Consider the following 15,980-nt stretch of genomic DNA (forward strand, 5'->3'; position numbering starts at 1 on the left):
AGAGCACCAGAGACCCGGGTTCAATTCCCGTCTCAGGTGACTGACTGTGTGGAGATTGCACATTCTCCCCGTTTCTGCGTGGGTTTCCACCAGGTACTCCGGTTTCCTCCAACAGTCCAAAAATGTGCAGGTCAGGTAAATTGGACATGCTAAATTGTGTTAGGTGTAGGGGAATGGGTCTGGATGGGTTCCGCTTCGGCGGGTCGGTGTTACTTGTTGGGCCGAAGGGCCTGTTTCCACACTGTAATTAATCGAAAAAAAAATTACCGTCGAGGATTTTTTCCTTCAGAATTGATTTCCATATATTCAGTGCCCAGAAAAGATAAAAAGCTTGTCACCTTTTATAGAGCAATGATTCAGTGGGAGTAAAACACTCACCTTTTCTTGCTTAATAATCACGCTGCCTAAATTTTAAACATGAACACTTCTTAATAGTTCACGAGATCCTAACGAAATATTTTGTGCAAAACAAATCACATGATACATAGTTATTCAGATAATAAAACAAGTTTGTTCATTGAAGAACCCAGAGGAAAAGGTCATGAAACAATGTGAGTTTGATACACCTCAATTATCATTTCAAGTGCATTCTCTGCATAAATTCTCCTTTTCCTCCTCGAAGTATTCAAATTCTTGAATAATTGAGAGAATGAAGTCACAGTTGTACAACACACAATCAGACCCTTCAGTCCAACTTGCCCATGCTGACCAGATATCCTAAATTAATCTAATCCCAGCATTTGTTCCATATCCATCTTAAACCCTTTCTACTGATTATCATTTTATTTTACTTTATCAGCACTTGAAATACTGACGTTGTTTTCTCTAACATTGGTTAAAGAAATCATAAGTTCATTCATCTAAGTTAATTTTGTAATCTTTCACAAAGAAACAATTGAGAACAAAATATAGCCGAGTGCAAAACAAAATACTGCAGCTGTGCGATATCTGGGAACACTCTAAAGCTGAGGCACTGATACTGCACAAGTTTGTCAGCACGGTTTCAATTACTGACAATAATTTATTAATGCCTTAGCCTTCACATAGTTAAGGTAAATGTGAGATATCTGAATTTCATGAATTGGTTCCTATTGCACTTTGATCAACAAAAAATATTCTTGGTTTAATCTACTCAAAGGAGAAAGTGACGACCAAAGAAGCTGGACATCAGAGTCAAAAAGTGTCATGCTGGAAAAGCACAACAAGTCAGGCAGCATCCGAGAAGCAGGAGAGTTGATGGTTCAGGCATAAGCCCTTCATCAGCAATCACAGGCTTCAGAAAAATAACAGGCATAGACTTATGGCAACACATACGTAGAAAGGTCGAAGCACGTTACTATCTGATTAGAGACTAATTTCAGATTTGTTACCATTCAGTGCAACATTTCAGTATGATATTTACATATGTACCCAAAAGATAAGTTTGGTTAAAATTACAAGCTCTAGAATGATTATAGGATTAAACCTGGAAATAAAGCTGGTGAACAAGAATGGCAAAGTGAAGTCCCACCAGTATCGCCTTGGGCAGTGTCAAGGAAGAATTTGAGAGCAGAGTTGCCACTTTGGAGTAACCTGCAGTCTGGCCAAATTGCAGCAAAAAGCTGTTCAATTTTATCTGCAAACTATTGAATGCAAAATCCTCCTTGCACAATAATGAGGCAGTATTTTGGGATGTCATTTTTAAAATATATTATTTTCAAAGTTACTCACAATTGAGAGTAACAGCTTGGCGCTGTCTGCATAACACAGTACATAAAGGAATTAACAGAAAAAATATTATTACCCAAATTCAGAGTCACTAATTTATTGATATTGCATGGGTCCAGCATTGATAAGTAATCGATTTTTAAAAATAAATATAGATACATTTACTAACTACATTGGGATACAGTCAAGTTTCTTACTGAACAGTGACAGGATTGGACAGAGTCCGCGTGGATTTAAGAGAGGGGAATCATACTTAACAAAGCTACTGAAAGAATCTACAGAGTCAAATATTAAAGTAAGAAATTGCAGGACATTTAGAAAAGCTTATCATTAAACATGGTAGACTGGGTTTTGTGAAAGAGAAATTATCTTTGACAAATTTGCGACAGTTCATTGAGGAGATAACAAGCAGGGCTGATAAAGGGCAATCCAATGATGTTCTGTATTTGGATTTTAAAAATGCAAATGATAAGGTGCTACATAAAAGTCAATTGCTCAATTTAGGAGCTCATGGTATCGGCGTAATGTATTAGCATGGATTGACGATTGGTTTACCACACTGGCTGTTGGTGAGTCCTCACTTGCAGTGTTGTATACAATGTTAGCTCCCATATTTAATAAAGGATAAACCAACATCGGAGACCATTCAAAAAAGATTCAATTAGATGTTTCGAGGACGAAAGTGTTGACCTATCAAGAATAGATAAGCAGGAGTGATCTTATGGAAACAAGATTCTGAGGAGCTTGACAGAGTAGATGTTGACTAGATTTTCTAGCACCAGTGAAGTCTCAAACCAAGGGACATTACATAAGGGAACATTCATTTTAGAAAAAGTAAAGAACTTTTTCTCTGTGAATGGCTAGAATTTCCGCACCCAAACAATTGTGAAAGTTAAGTGTGGGAGGGGAATGGTTGGCTGACTCTTCGGAGGGTTGTTCTGGCTTGTTGGGCTGAAGGACCTGTTTCCACATAGTAGGGAATCTATGATTCTATCTCAAATTATTTTAAAAAAGGGCAAATAGATTTTTGAAATATTGAGCAGTTGAGGGCTATGCGGATCAAGCATAAAAGAGGTATTGAGGTCTGGGTTGGCCAAGCCATGATCTGATAGAATGGGGGAACAAGCTGAAGGCGATGAATGCCCTACTCCTGCACCGATTCCTTGAGGCTCTATTTCATGTTTTTTTTTGTTTCCAAAGAAGAGCGTGATACAATGTGCTTAAGATCTCAGATGTTGTGTAAAGGAGTGAAAATGGGGTGTTTATGTACTGATTCAGAAGGCATTGATTCATCAATCACAGCTATACAGTCATGAGTAGGAAGGCAATCCCCTCCATGAATAAAGGAAATCTACTGCAGAGCTCACACAAAGGGAATTCTTACCCTCAGTAAACTCTCCCATCACATTACCCAACATATCAGCTGAAGGAGGACACACTGCGCATGTTCTCGCCAACAAAGGGACTCCGGGTGATTGATGTCAGCACCGGACCAATGAAAGGACGGTGGGCGGAGCTGGATGACCTAGCGGGATGTTGGTCCTCCAACCAATCAAAGTGAATGTCGGGCGGAGCTAAACTAAACCATGTGATCACTCGCGCGCGGCGCAGAGTCGCTGTAATGAATGCTCGGGAAGTTATGGAAAGAAAGGATACGGTAAGGAAAAAAATAAATAGGGAAACTGGAGAAAAACTGTGTTGCTATGAGCGGAGATTTTTTTACAAACAAATTGTGCACGTCGGAAAACACAAATTTGAACGTCCCAGTCCCGTGTTTGCAGTAAATGGGGAATTGCCTCAGCGCGGCTGCAGGCCTGAGTGAGCGCCGCCATCTTTATTCGGGAGAACGATTCACTGGACATGTGCGGAGCCGCCATCTTTGTAGGGGGCAAGGTGCAGCCAGGCGCATGTGCAGCCTTTCTCTCGGTTAGAGTCATTGGGACCATAGCAGTCAATACAGCTCTGATTCACCTCTGGGCTCCCTCATGACCACTTTGTCAATATCTGGCTTCCTCAGTCTCGAACCATGGGTGTACTTTTGGTCTGTTTACTACTGTATTATTACTTTTATAGACCTTTGCAAATGAGTTTTTCACTGCGGCCCAGCCCCTGACAATGTGCTGCTAGATTATCAGATTACTTTTTTCTTGAATATTTTTGACAGTTGTAAGAGGTAATTTCGGTTTAAACTTTAAGATGTGCCTGGACCACAGACTGATCTATAATAAAAGACAAAACCTTTGTTTCTTTTCTAACAACCATTTTATATACTCAAAAGTAGAGTAGTTTAAATTGTGCAGAATGCTGACAATTTGTGAGCTATAGTAAAAGCATGCAGGCTCTTGATTAATGAAGCCATTCACACAGCAGAGAAGGATAAGTCCTTGGCTGATAAGACTCCAGGATGGGAGTACGACTTGAGACATCTGTTTTGATAAGACTACAGGGTGAGAAAAACAACAAACTTTGGAGACTCTGGAGCCTTTTGTTGCAGACTTTGTGATAAAAATAATGATGTTTTTAAGAATGTGAACCTCATGGCTTGTTGGAGCCAAGGAGAGGAGGGACTTGTCCTATAAATAATGGAGACTTTGTAAGCCTCAGCGCGCCTTTTCTTTAAGGGTGCCCGACTCTGCAGACTTGACTTGTTAATAAAACTTTGTTTTCCTGAATTTGTCTAGAGCGATTATTGAGAAGCGATTTTCGTTTCTAACAACTTGGGGGCTCGTCATCCGGGATCAACACTCCGGCCGCAAGGGGAGTTGAGGAAGGATATCGGAGAAGGTGCACCCTGCTGAGTTCAGCAGTCCCTGATTCCTTGCTTGTCGCCCCGCGCGGCTTGAGCGAGTGATATCCGGGAGGCTCAGGAAAACAAAGGAGGGGTGTACCCGAGGCAGTGGGGACGGTTAACGATCGAGTAATTTCGGTGCACCGAACCCAGGTAAGACAAAACTTGCGGGGACCGTGTTTCCGGAGGACTGGGTACCTACGGGGTGCCTGTGGATTTTTTTTTCTACAGAGACGTGGGACTCAGGAATCTGGAGACCGGGGCTCGCCTGTGAGGGATTTTGCAGAGACCGTGTTTGAGGAGGAACGTGTACCTACGGGGTGCCTGTGATTTGTGTCACAGAGACGTAGGACACAGGAATCCAAAGACCGGGGGTGCCTGCAAAGGAACCTGGGCGATCACGGGACTGAAGGTCCGGGAATTGGCTACATTGTGATAGATTATCACGGGAAAAATACGAAGTCCTCGGAAATGGGAAATAAGGGATCTAAGGTGATTAAGGGAAAGGTAGGCTTAAACAGGGACAATGACACATACCCCGGGGTACCTGACGATAGTCCGTTAGGGAGAGGATCAGGCTGGAAGAAAGGGAAAATCTAAAAGGAAGATGGTAAAATACTGTCAAAAGTGGTCCCAGAAACCTATTCAGGGGGACTCAGTGTGGTGGCCTAGATTCGGTACTGACGAAGACTGGGTCCGGCAAGCCCTCATTTTATATGTCAATTCAAAACCTGATGTTAATCTGGAAGAAAGTGATTATGCCCTTTGTTGGCTGCCGGTTACGATATCTTGTCAAATGCAGGTAACTAATAAAGACTCGAAAGGGCAGAAAGAATGGGACCCTTTAGATCACTTACCGCCGCCCTACGTGACCCCGTCTGCCCCACAGAATGTTCCTTCGGGTGACGACGATTCAGGGGAAGGGGAAGAAGATGGGGAGGAATCACAAACTACCCCAGGGGTACAGACCAGATCTCAAGCTGGAAAGGGTCACAGACAAGGCCCTGTCTGGATTGCAAGAATGAATCCACTCCGGGAAGTGCCCATGGGGGGCGAGGAAGGAAGGACGGGATATGTGAACGTTCCCTTGACGAGTACTGAAGTACGGAATTTCAGGAGGGAGATGAAGGGTCTACTAGAGGACCCCATGGGACTTGCTGAACAATTGGATCAGTTCCTGGGTCCGAATACTTACACGTGGGAAGAGATGTGTTCCATCATGAAAACATTGTTCTCTAGCCAGGAGCGTCAGATGATACGACAAGCTGCGCTCTTGGTCTGGGAGAGAGAGGGGGGATAAGGAGGGGAGCAGAAGTTTCCCCTCACCGACCCCGAGTGGGATAAGAACACGGAGGGAGGACGGCGCAACATGAGAGACATGCGGGAATATTGGATAAAAGGAATAAGACACGCAGCCCCAAAGGGGCACAATTTTACCAAGGCCTTTGGTAATCATCAAAATCCGGAGGAAACCCCTACGGACTTCCTAGACAGGATTAGGAAGAATGTGCAGCAGTTTGCTGGGGTGGACCCTGAGACGGACGTGGGGCAACAACTCATACGGGTAGAGTTTGTATCAAAGGCCTGGCCGGACATACGAAAGAAGTTAGAGAAAATGGATGATTGGGATAGTAATCTTTAAGTGAATTACTACGAGAGGCGCAAAAGGTGTTTGTGAGAAGGGACGATGAGAAGCAAAGGAAGGCGACAAAGATAATGATGCAAACGGTGCAACAAATGACAGCTGGAAGAAAGGAAAAGGGAGAGCCGTGGCAGAAACAGGAAAGGGGAGAGTCGTGGCAAGAGCAGAGGAAAAGAGAACCATGGCCGGAACAAAGGAAGAGTGGAGGAACGCGAGACCGCGACAGGGAAACGAAGAGGACACTCAGATGTTACTATTGTAATGAAGAGGGACATTTTAAACGGGAGTGCTCCCGCTACAAGCGGGAGGTGAGGTCGTACGCCCTGATGGAGGAAGATTAGGGAGGTCGGGGGTTCCTACCCTTGGGGCAAAAGGACTATCGACAGGAACCCCTGGTAAACTTGAAAGTAGGGCCCAAGGATCGGAGATCACATTTATGGTGGACTCGGGAGCCGAAAGATCAAGTATAATCCAAATACCCCCCGGCACCCGAGCAGGAGGAAAAGTTATGGGGGTATCTGGAATTGGAGGACAGAAATTACAAGTCCCAGTGGTAGAGGACGTGGAAATTGGATATGAAAACAGAACTACTAAACGAGACCTCCTTCTACTGCCATCGGCGGGATTTAATTTGTTAGGAAGAGACTTGCAGGTCAAACTAGGGATCGGAACGGTACCAAGTAACGGGGAAATGGTGGTAAGGTTGTTCGCCCTCACCGAAGATGATGATCAACAAATAGACCCGGAAGTTTGGTACCGAGAGGGGAACAGAGGGGGTCTAAACATCAAACCTCTCCAAATCACCATGTTACCAGGAAGAGGCCCGGTAAGAAGGAAACAATACCCGATTGCTATGGAAGGACGGGAGGGGTTACAACCTGTGATAGAAAGATTAATCACAGATGGACTACTGGAGGAATGCATGTCCCCTTTCAATACTCCAATACTCCCTGTGAGGAAGCCGGACGGGACATATAGGCTGGTGCAAGACCTGCGGCGGTTGAATGAAGTAGTCCAGGCTAGATACCCGGTGGTACCTAATCCCTACACGTTAATGAGTAAAATTCCCCCCGAACATGAATGGTTCAGCGTAATAGATCTGAAGGATGCTTTTTGGAGTTGCCCCCTTGACGACGAAAGTCGGAACCTTTTTGCCTTTGAATGGGAGAATCCCTTCACAGGACGAAAGCGACAGTTAAGATGGACGGTCTTGCTGCAGGGATTCACGGAGTCACCCAATTTGTTTGGACAAATACTGGAGCAGATCTTAGAAGGATTTCAGTGTAACGCGGAGAATCAATTGCTCCAATATGTCGATGATCTCTTACTCTCAGGACCAAGAGAAGAGGAGGTACGAGCAGACACCGTTGCCCTGTTGAACTTCCTGGGGAAACAGGGTCTACGCGTCTCCAGGACAAAATTCTAGTTTGTGGAGCGAGAAGTAAGATATCTGGGCCATCAAGTCAGTAAGGGGCACCGCCGTATCACGCCAGAACGAATATCAGGAATTACGGGTATGCCAATACCCAGGACGAAGAAGGAAGTCAGACAATTCCTGGGACTAGGAGGGTATTGCCGGATATGGATTGAAAGTTACACCACTTTAGTAAAATTTTTGTACGACAAACTGGGACAAGAAGGACAAAAGGTGGATTGGTCAGATGAGGAGGAGCAGCGATTTAATATTATTAAAAATAAACTGATTCGAGCTCCGGTATTGGCTTTACCCACCCTGAAGGAACCGTTCCAGTTATATGTTAATAGCGCCGGCGGAATTGCCCAGGGTGTGCTCACTCAGCTGCGGGCAGGGAAACGTCAGCCGGTTGCATTTTTGTCAAAAATGTTAGACCCTGTGTCACGTGGATGGCCGACCTGTATACAGGCAGTGGCAGCTACGGCAATGTTAGTAGAAGAGGCCCGAAAACTTACCTTTGGAGGAAGGATCACCGTATACTCCCCACATTCGGTTAGTGCCATACTGGCTCAGAAGGCTCACCGCTGGTTAACAGACTCTCGCATCCTAAAGTATGAGACGATTTTGATGACCGGGAACGATCTCAATTTTGCAAAAGATCTCAGTTGCAACCCAGCCCAGTTTCTGTACGGACGTCCTGCAGACGGGGAACAGGAGCATGATTGTGTGGAATTTTGGACTTGCAGACCAAAAGCCGAGAGGACCTGCAAGAAGCCCCGCTGGGTGAGGGACAGGAACTGTATATCGACGGGTCCTCCCGGTGCATCAGTGGAGTACGATACAGTGGCTATGCTGTTATAGATGGTGCAACGAAACGGACGATTGAGTCTGGACAACTGCCCGGGAAGTGGTCAGCCCAATCCTGTGAGTTGTACGCCCTCCAGAGGGCCCTGAAGCTGTTGGAAGGGAAAGTGGGGACCATATATACTGACTCAAAGTATGCATACGGAGTCGTTCATACTTTCGGGAAAATCTGGAAAGAGCGAGGATTGATAACTTCCCGGGGAAAGGAATTAGCTCACGAACAAATGATCAGCCTAACGTTGGAAGCCCTGGCGTTACCTACGGAACTTGCAGTAGTCCATGTACCCGGTCACCAGAAGGGGTCGACACCGGAAGCGGTGGGAAACCGGCTGGCAGACGAGGAAGCCAAGCGGGCAGCGGTCGAAAAATCCGTCCAATTGTTAACGTTAATACCGTTGAGGGAGGGCCTCGCTAAACAACCCGTCTTCACCCAGCGGGAGATTGATAAAATGGATCAATTGGGTGCCCGGCTAGATACTAACGGGAAGTGGACGGTTCCTGATGGGAGACAAGTACTGAACAAACAGATCACCCGGGGTATTCTGCACCGATTACACCATCAGACCCACTGGGGGGTGCAAGCCATGTGTGACACAATCCTGAGAGACTATGTATGCAGGGGGATATACACATTAGCCCAACAAGAGGTAGTCGGATGCCCCACTTGCCGGCGTATTAATCAGAAAACCATGCGTTCTATGCCAGCTGGTGGTCAGCCCCTAGCGATTAGGCCATTTCAGAGGATCCAAGTTGACTTTACAGAATTACCCCCAGTACAGAGATGGAAATATCTGCTAGTAATAGTAGACCATTTCACTCACTGGGTAGAGGCTTTCCCAACTGCCAAAGACGATGCACCAACCGTGGCCCGACTGTTGTTAGAGAACATAATCCCGAGATATGGCATAATGGAATCTATTGACTCCGATTGCGGGACGCATTTTATTTCTAAGCTACACCATTTGATCTGTAATGCCCTGGGCATCCAATGGAAATTCCACACACCCTGGCATCCTCAGAGTTCGGGTCGAGTTGAGAGAATGAATGGCACGCTCAAGACCCAATTGACGAAGCTGATGTTAGAAACTAAGTTACCCTGGCCAAAGTGCCTGCCCATTGCCCTAATGAGGATACGTACGGCACCTCGCCGAGATGTCGGGGTTTCCCCCTATGAAATGCTCTTCGGATTACCGTATTGGAGTAAGGTTGATGGATGTCCCACTCTACAAGGGGGGGATGTATTTATCCGAACCTATTTACTGGCCTTATCCCGTTCTTTTGCAGAACTCCGAAGGAAAGGTCTCCTGGCTCAGACTCCGCCGCTCGACTTCCTCCTGCATAAGGTGGAGCCCGGAGATTGGATACTTGTTAAGACCTGGAAGGCCGAAAAGCTCCAGCCGCGGTGGGAAGGACCGTTCCTGGTTCTGTTAACAACTGAGGCAGCTGTTCGAACGAAAGAAAAAGGGTGGGTCCACGCATCAAGGATAAAGGGGCCCGTTCCGCCTGAAGAAGAAAGCACCTGGACATGCGAGCAAGGGGACAAGCCGTTGTCGGTAAAACTGAAAAGACAGTAATAATGAACTCTACTTGGACTGTATTGGTGGGATGGTCTCCTAGGTGGTAGCTGGTGGCGCACGGCGTTGCTGGTGGTTGGGGGCGGCATGATTCTTCTTCTCGTATTACCCTGCCTAACTCCCTGTATTCAGTTTTTAATTCAGAAAAATATTTCCCGACTCCAGGCAGTAGTGGTTCCACAACATGGGACACGGGAACTTAAAGTGATGTTGCTGCGAGAGACCAAGGATTTCCCGGGCCCTTGAGGGAAGGGGTGGGGCTTATCTTGGTCAGGCACATCTGAAAGAAAGAAAAGGGTGGAATTATAAGAGGTAATTTCGGTTTAAACTTTAAGATGTGCCTGGACCACAGACTGATCTATAATAAAAGACAAAACCTTTGTTTCTTTTCTAACAACCATTTTATATACTCAAAAGTAGAGTAGTTTAAATTGTGCAGAATGCTGACAATTTGTGAGCTATAGTAAAAGCATGCAGGCTCTTGATTAATGAAGCCATTCACACAGCAGAGAAGGATAAGTCCTTGGCTGATAAGACTCCAGGATGGGAGTACGACTTGAGACATCTGTTTTGATAAGACTACAGGGTGAGAAAAACAACAAACTTTGGAGACTCTGGAGCCTTTTGTTGCAGACTTTGTGATAAAAATAATGATGTTTTTAAGAATGTGAACCTCATGGCTTGTTGGAGCCAAGGAGAGGAGGGACTTGTCCTATAAATAATGGAGACTTTGTAAGCCTCAGCGTGCCTTTTCTTTAAGGGTGCCCGACTCTGCAGACTTGACTTGTTAATAAAACTTTGTTTTCCTGAATTTGTCTAGAGCGATTATTGAGAAGCGATTTTCGTTTCTAACACAGTCAAGAATTCTTTTTTCCAAAAAGCAAGTGTATTTTCCTTCCATTTCTGGCTATCAAATTCTGCACCATTTTCATTCCCTGTAATCCATTTTGCACTCCATGAAACATCAACTGTGTTTCTCCTTCCACAGATACCAGTGATTAATGCCAAAGCCCTGTTGCTTGTGGAGAGGGTGATGTTTGACTTTCTTGTACAGCTGCAGTTTGTGTGGTGAAGGTGCTCCTACAATGTGGTTGGGTAAGTGGCATTATAGATTATTCATTCAGCAACAGTGATGATTTGAAAATAATGTCAAATCAACAACAGTTTGTATTTTTATTATCATGCTTATAATTTCACAAAAATACTATTGAGAACTTTAGACATAAGGCCAGAGATGGAGATATTAGGTCAGGTGACCAAAAGTAGGTTTTGAGGGATGTCTTAAAGGTGGAAAACAGACCTGTGAGATTTTGGTTGCAAATTTCAGACCATGCTGCTTCAGCAACTGTAGAAACAGCCACACAGATGAAGTAATGAATTAACAAATTGTTGGGAGTCTCAAAGAAAATGGGTTGTCGAGGTCTCAAAGTGTGTGTGGTGCAGGGAGCTAGGGATTATCACAGCCAGGAATTAAATCAAGTGTGAGAAATTTAAATTGAGGGATATTGGCCACATGCTGGCAGGTGAGACTAGATTGGGTTGGGATATCTGTTTGGCATGGATGGGTTGGACCGAAGGGTCTGTTTCCATGCTGTACATCTCTATGACTCTATGTTGTTGCTTATGAATAGGAGACTTTTGATGAATCAACAAGCAGATATTTAGATGTTCTTGAGATTACAGGGAGGTTGAATATGGGAAGCTGGCCAGGGAGTGAGTTTGGATAATGAAGTCTAGAGATAGCTCATATACTTTCATCACATTGTGTTGAGACAAGGGTGAAATCAGCTCGAAATAGTGATCTTGGAGTGGGGCTGAGCTATCACCCTCACCTCACCGCTGGGATTCAACTGGTTGTCAGTTTGTGAATCAGGCGGTGACACAATCGTGAGCTTATTGGCCCTGGTGGAGCCTAAAGTTGCAGAGCAGCTGTTGCTTGGTAGCCCTGTTGATGACATCTTCCATCACTTTACTGCTGATCGAGTGTAGACTGATAGATGGAAATTGCCTGGGTTGGATTGGTCTGTGCTTTTGTGTTGAACATCCCTGGGCAATGTTCCACATTGTCGGTAGATGCCAGTGCTGGAGCGGTACGTGGCTCGGTGAGTGGCAAGTTCTAGAGCACAAGCCATCAGTATGATTGCCAGAATATTGGCAGGGCCAGTAGCCTTTAACTACTTAACCATTTCTTGATGTGATTCAAACTGAATCGAACTGGTTTAAAACTCACATCTGTGATGTTGGAAACCACTGGAGAAGGCTGAGATGGATCATCCCACTTTGCACTTCTGGCTGCAGATTGCTGCAAATGCTGTCATCTTATCTGGTACATGGGTATGTGAGGCCCCTCCATCAGTAAGGGTGGGGATTTCTGTGATGCTTCCCCCAGTGAGTTGTTTAATTGTCCATCACCGTTCACAACTGGATGTGGCAGAACTGCAGAGCTCCGATCTGTTGCATTGGATGTTGGAACACTTAGCTCTGTTGCTTGCTGCTGATGCTGTTTGATATGCAGGTAATTCTGTTTGATAGCTTCACCAGATTAGCACTTCATTTTTAGGTATGCCTGGTGCTGCTCTTGGCAAGCCCTCCTTTACTGTCCATTGTGATGGGTGAGAGCAGGATTTACAAACCCATGAGATTACAGATTGTGCTGGAGTACAGTTCTGCTGCTGTTGATGTCCCACAGTACCTTATAGATACCCTATTTGAGATTCTACATCTCTTTGAAGTCTGTCCCATTTAGAACGGTGATAGTGCCACTCAACACAGCGGAGGTTTTCTCAACTTTAAGGCAAGGCATTGTCTCCAAAAGGAACATGTGATGGTCGTTCTTACCGATAACTGTCATGGCCAGACATACCTGCAGCTTGTCAATTCATAACAATGAGATCAAGTATGTTTTTTTCCTTCTTGTTGGTTCCCTCACCACACGCTGCAGACTCAGTTGAGCAGCTATGTCCTTTAGGACCTGGCCAGCTCAGTCAGTAATTCTGTTGCAGAGCCAGTCTCGATTGTGGACATTGAAATCCTGTACCCAGAGTATGTTTGACACCATTTTGTTGCCTCAGTGCTTCCTCCAAATGTTGTTCAACATGAAAGAGAACTGATCCATCAGCCAAGGGAGGACGGTACATGGTAATCAGCAGGAGCCATGAGATTCCCAGGGCGAATCCTCCCTGTCTGTACACCACTGTGCCACCACCTCTGTCTGGTCTGTGCTGCCGGTGGGACAGGACATATCCAGAGATTTTAGGAGAAATTGAAGACTGCAGATGCTGGAGGTCAGAGTCGATAGTGTGGTGCTGGAAAAGCACACCAGATCAGACTGATGAAGGGCTGAGGCTCAAAACATCGATTCTCCTGCTCCTCTGATGCTGCCTGACTGTTGTGCTTTTCCAGCACCACACTCTCGATATCGAGGGATGGTGATGGTGGTGTCTGGTCATTGTCTGTAAGGGATGATTCCGTGAATATGACTATGTCAGGCTGCTTCTTGACTAGTCTGAGGTACAGCTCTCCACATTTTGGCACCAAAAACCATATGTTAGTGAGGAGGACGTTGCACCATCGAGAGGGCTGATTCTGTGGTTGTAATTTCTGGTGCCTTGTTAGATGCCACATGGTCCATCCAGTTTCATTCCTATGTTGAGACTTTGCAGTGATTAGTACAGTGAGTAGCTGGCTGGGCCGCTGTCAGGTTGGCAGGATTTTTTTACCATTGACAATGGTTTCATGGAAATCAGGAGATTCCTAATTCCAGTTATTTTTTCGTGAATTCAGATTCCACCATCTATAAAGATGGGATTCGAACCAGGACTTCAGTCGTTTGTTTTAATATTCTGGATAAAAGCTAAACACATCAGGTTTGTTCACTCATTTTAAATATCACTAACCCTGGATTTGTTTCTTTGTAAAACACTGTCCATCATCCTGTCTCCTCTATCCTCCCCTCCAATAACATGAGTGAGGAGCACATGGAGTTTCTCTGTCACCATGACTGAGATAATCCGATCTGCTGCTTCCCTCCCTCCCACTAGCCCACCGAGCCAAACTGCCTCACGTGGTGTTCCTGGTTTTTGTCCTAAACCTACATCTTTCTCCAGTCTCTTGTTAAGCCTTATCAGAGCTCATCTTTACAATTTACCCAAAGCTTGCTAAACCACAGACTTTCCAACACTGTCTCCTCCTCCTCCTCACCGATTCACAGATATTGTTCCTTGTTCTGGCTGTCTGTCTTTTCTGGTTGTGCCCTTCTCTCCCCTTCTTTGAAAAACTTCCTTTTGACCTCATGGTTTTTGGAAAATCCTGCTCCATTTCCACTCTCTCTTTCCTTTCTGAATTCCTTGCATTTGGTGTCCCTCCAGTATCTATCCTTGCTCTCTCCTGTATCTCACCTACATACTGCCAGGAGTTGACATTGTGAAAAAGCACCATGTTAGGTTTCACATGTACATTGACACTGCCCAGCTCTCCCTCCCCACCATCCCTCTCCATTGTTCCACTGTTACTCAGTTACCAAACTGCTTATCACATTCCCACTACTTGATTAGCTGCAGTTTCCTCCAATGAAACATTGTAACGGTTAAACCCATTGCCTTCAGTTGTTATTCCAAACTCCTTTCTCTTACTGCTGAGCCTCTCCCTCTCCCTGGTAACTGTCTGAGGCAGAAATACGTTCTTCACAATATTGCTGTTATATTTGACCCTAAGGTGACCTTCTGATCAGACATCTGCACAATCCCAAACACCAGGGAATTCCAATCTCTTAAACATTGTTTGTCTCCACCTCACCCCAGCTCCATTGCTACTGAAACCCCTTACCCGCCTCTGTGTCGCCTTAAACTTGACGAATCTGAAGCAGAACCCTTGATTCCGCGACTGACCCAGAATCTGGTTCCAGACTCCCTTTTCAGTATTAACACTCGGAAACATCCACTCAGTATTTATCCTGTCAAACCCCTTAAGAATCCCATCTGTCTCAATGAGATCACCTCTCTTTCTCCAAAATCCAGTGAGTAGAGTCCCAACCTGTTCAGCCTTTATTTAAAAGATAATCTCTCCAAACCAGGGATCATCCCAGTGAATCTTCCCTGCTGAAAAATGTGTTGCTGGAAAAGCACAGCAGGTCAGGCAGCATCCAAGGAGCAGGAGAATCAATGTTTCGGGCATAAACCCTTCTTCAGCTTATGCCCAAAACGTTGATTCTCCTTCTGCTTGGATGCTGCCTGACCTGCTGCGCTTTTCCAGCAACACATTTTTCAGCTCTGATCTCCAGCATCTGCAGTCCGCACTTTCTACTAGTGAATCTTCCCTGAAATGCCTCCAATAAAGTGACACATTTCCTTATCTAAAGGGACCAAAACTGCTCACATTACTCCAGATATGGTGGTCTCACCACCACTTCCTCACGTTACTCTCAGGTATATACTCCAAACTCTCATACTGAAAACCCTCTAAACAAAACATTCTATTCCCCTTCCTGATGACCTGTTGTAACTATGTACAGTAATCCTGCGCCAGGAGGAGGGGATGGTGTGGGTTTCTAACTTGAACTGAGAGTGACAGATTGTATAAACTTGTATTACAGGATATTACAGGTGGACATTCAGATGGTAATCTCAGTAAATGTTCTGCCAAACTCTGAATTACTCAGTACATCAGGACCTGGATATTCGCATTATGAGTATTGCGTTCCAGATCAATCCCTTTTGCTGCTTAAAAATTCTCCTTTGAATCATCACATTCTCTCAAAAGGTCTCCCCAAACCATCATGTGTTATGTAATCCTTTTATAATGATGTGATGAGTGTAAGGTTTATGATTCGAATGTGTAATTTTTGTACAAGGATGCCTCAGAGAGGGCTGAAACTTTATTGCTGGAACAGCACAGCAGGTCAGGCAGCATCTAGGGAACAGAAGATTCGACGTTTCGGGCACATGCCCTTCTTCAGGAATGAGCAGAGAGTGTTCAGCAGGAGAAGATAAAAGG

General features: G+C 45.1%; 1 long non-coding RNA gene across 2 annotated transcripts; it reads left to right on the forward strand.

Annotated features, from left to right (window-relative positions):
• The first annotated feature begins 3,337 nt into the window (after nt 1-3,337).
• LOC148138751 (uncharacterized) lies at nt 3,338-15,669 on the forward strand. Of its 2 annotated transcripts, none has more exons than XR_015753856.1 (4): nt 3,338-3,364; nt 10,978-11,084; nt 13,773-13,855; nt 15,580-15,669. It is a non-coding gene; the product is annotated as an uncharacterized LOC148138751 (long non-coding RNA). The 2 variants fall into 2 exon arrangements; XR_015753857.1 differs by lacking the exon at nt 3,338-3,364 and adding an exon at nt 3,716-3,748.
• Nucleotides 15,670-15,980: the final 311 nt, after the last annotated feature.

The sequence above is a fragment of the Chiloscyllium plagiosum genome, unplaced genomic scaffold (genome assembly GCF_037043375.1).
Source record: "Chiloscyllium plagiosum isolate Xiang-an unplaced genomic scaffold, Cpla_swu_hap1 HiC_scaffold_39, whole genome shotgun sequence".
Lineage (NCBI taxonomy): Eukaryota > Metazoa > Chordata > Chondrichthyes > Orectolobiformes > Hemiscylliidae > Chiloscyllium > Chiloscyllium plagiosum.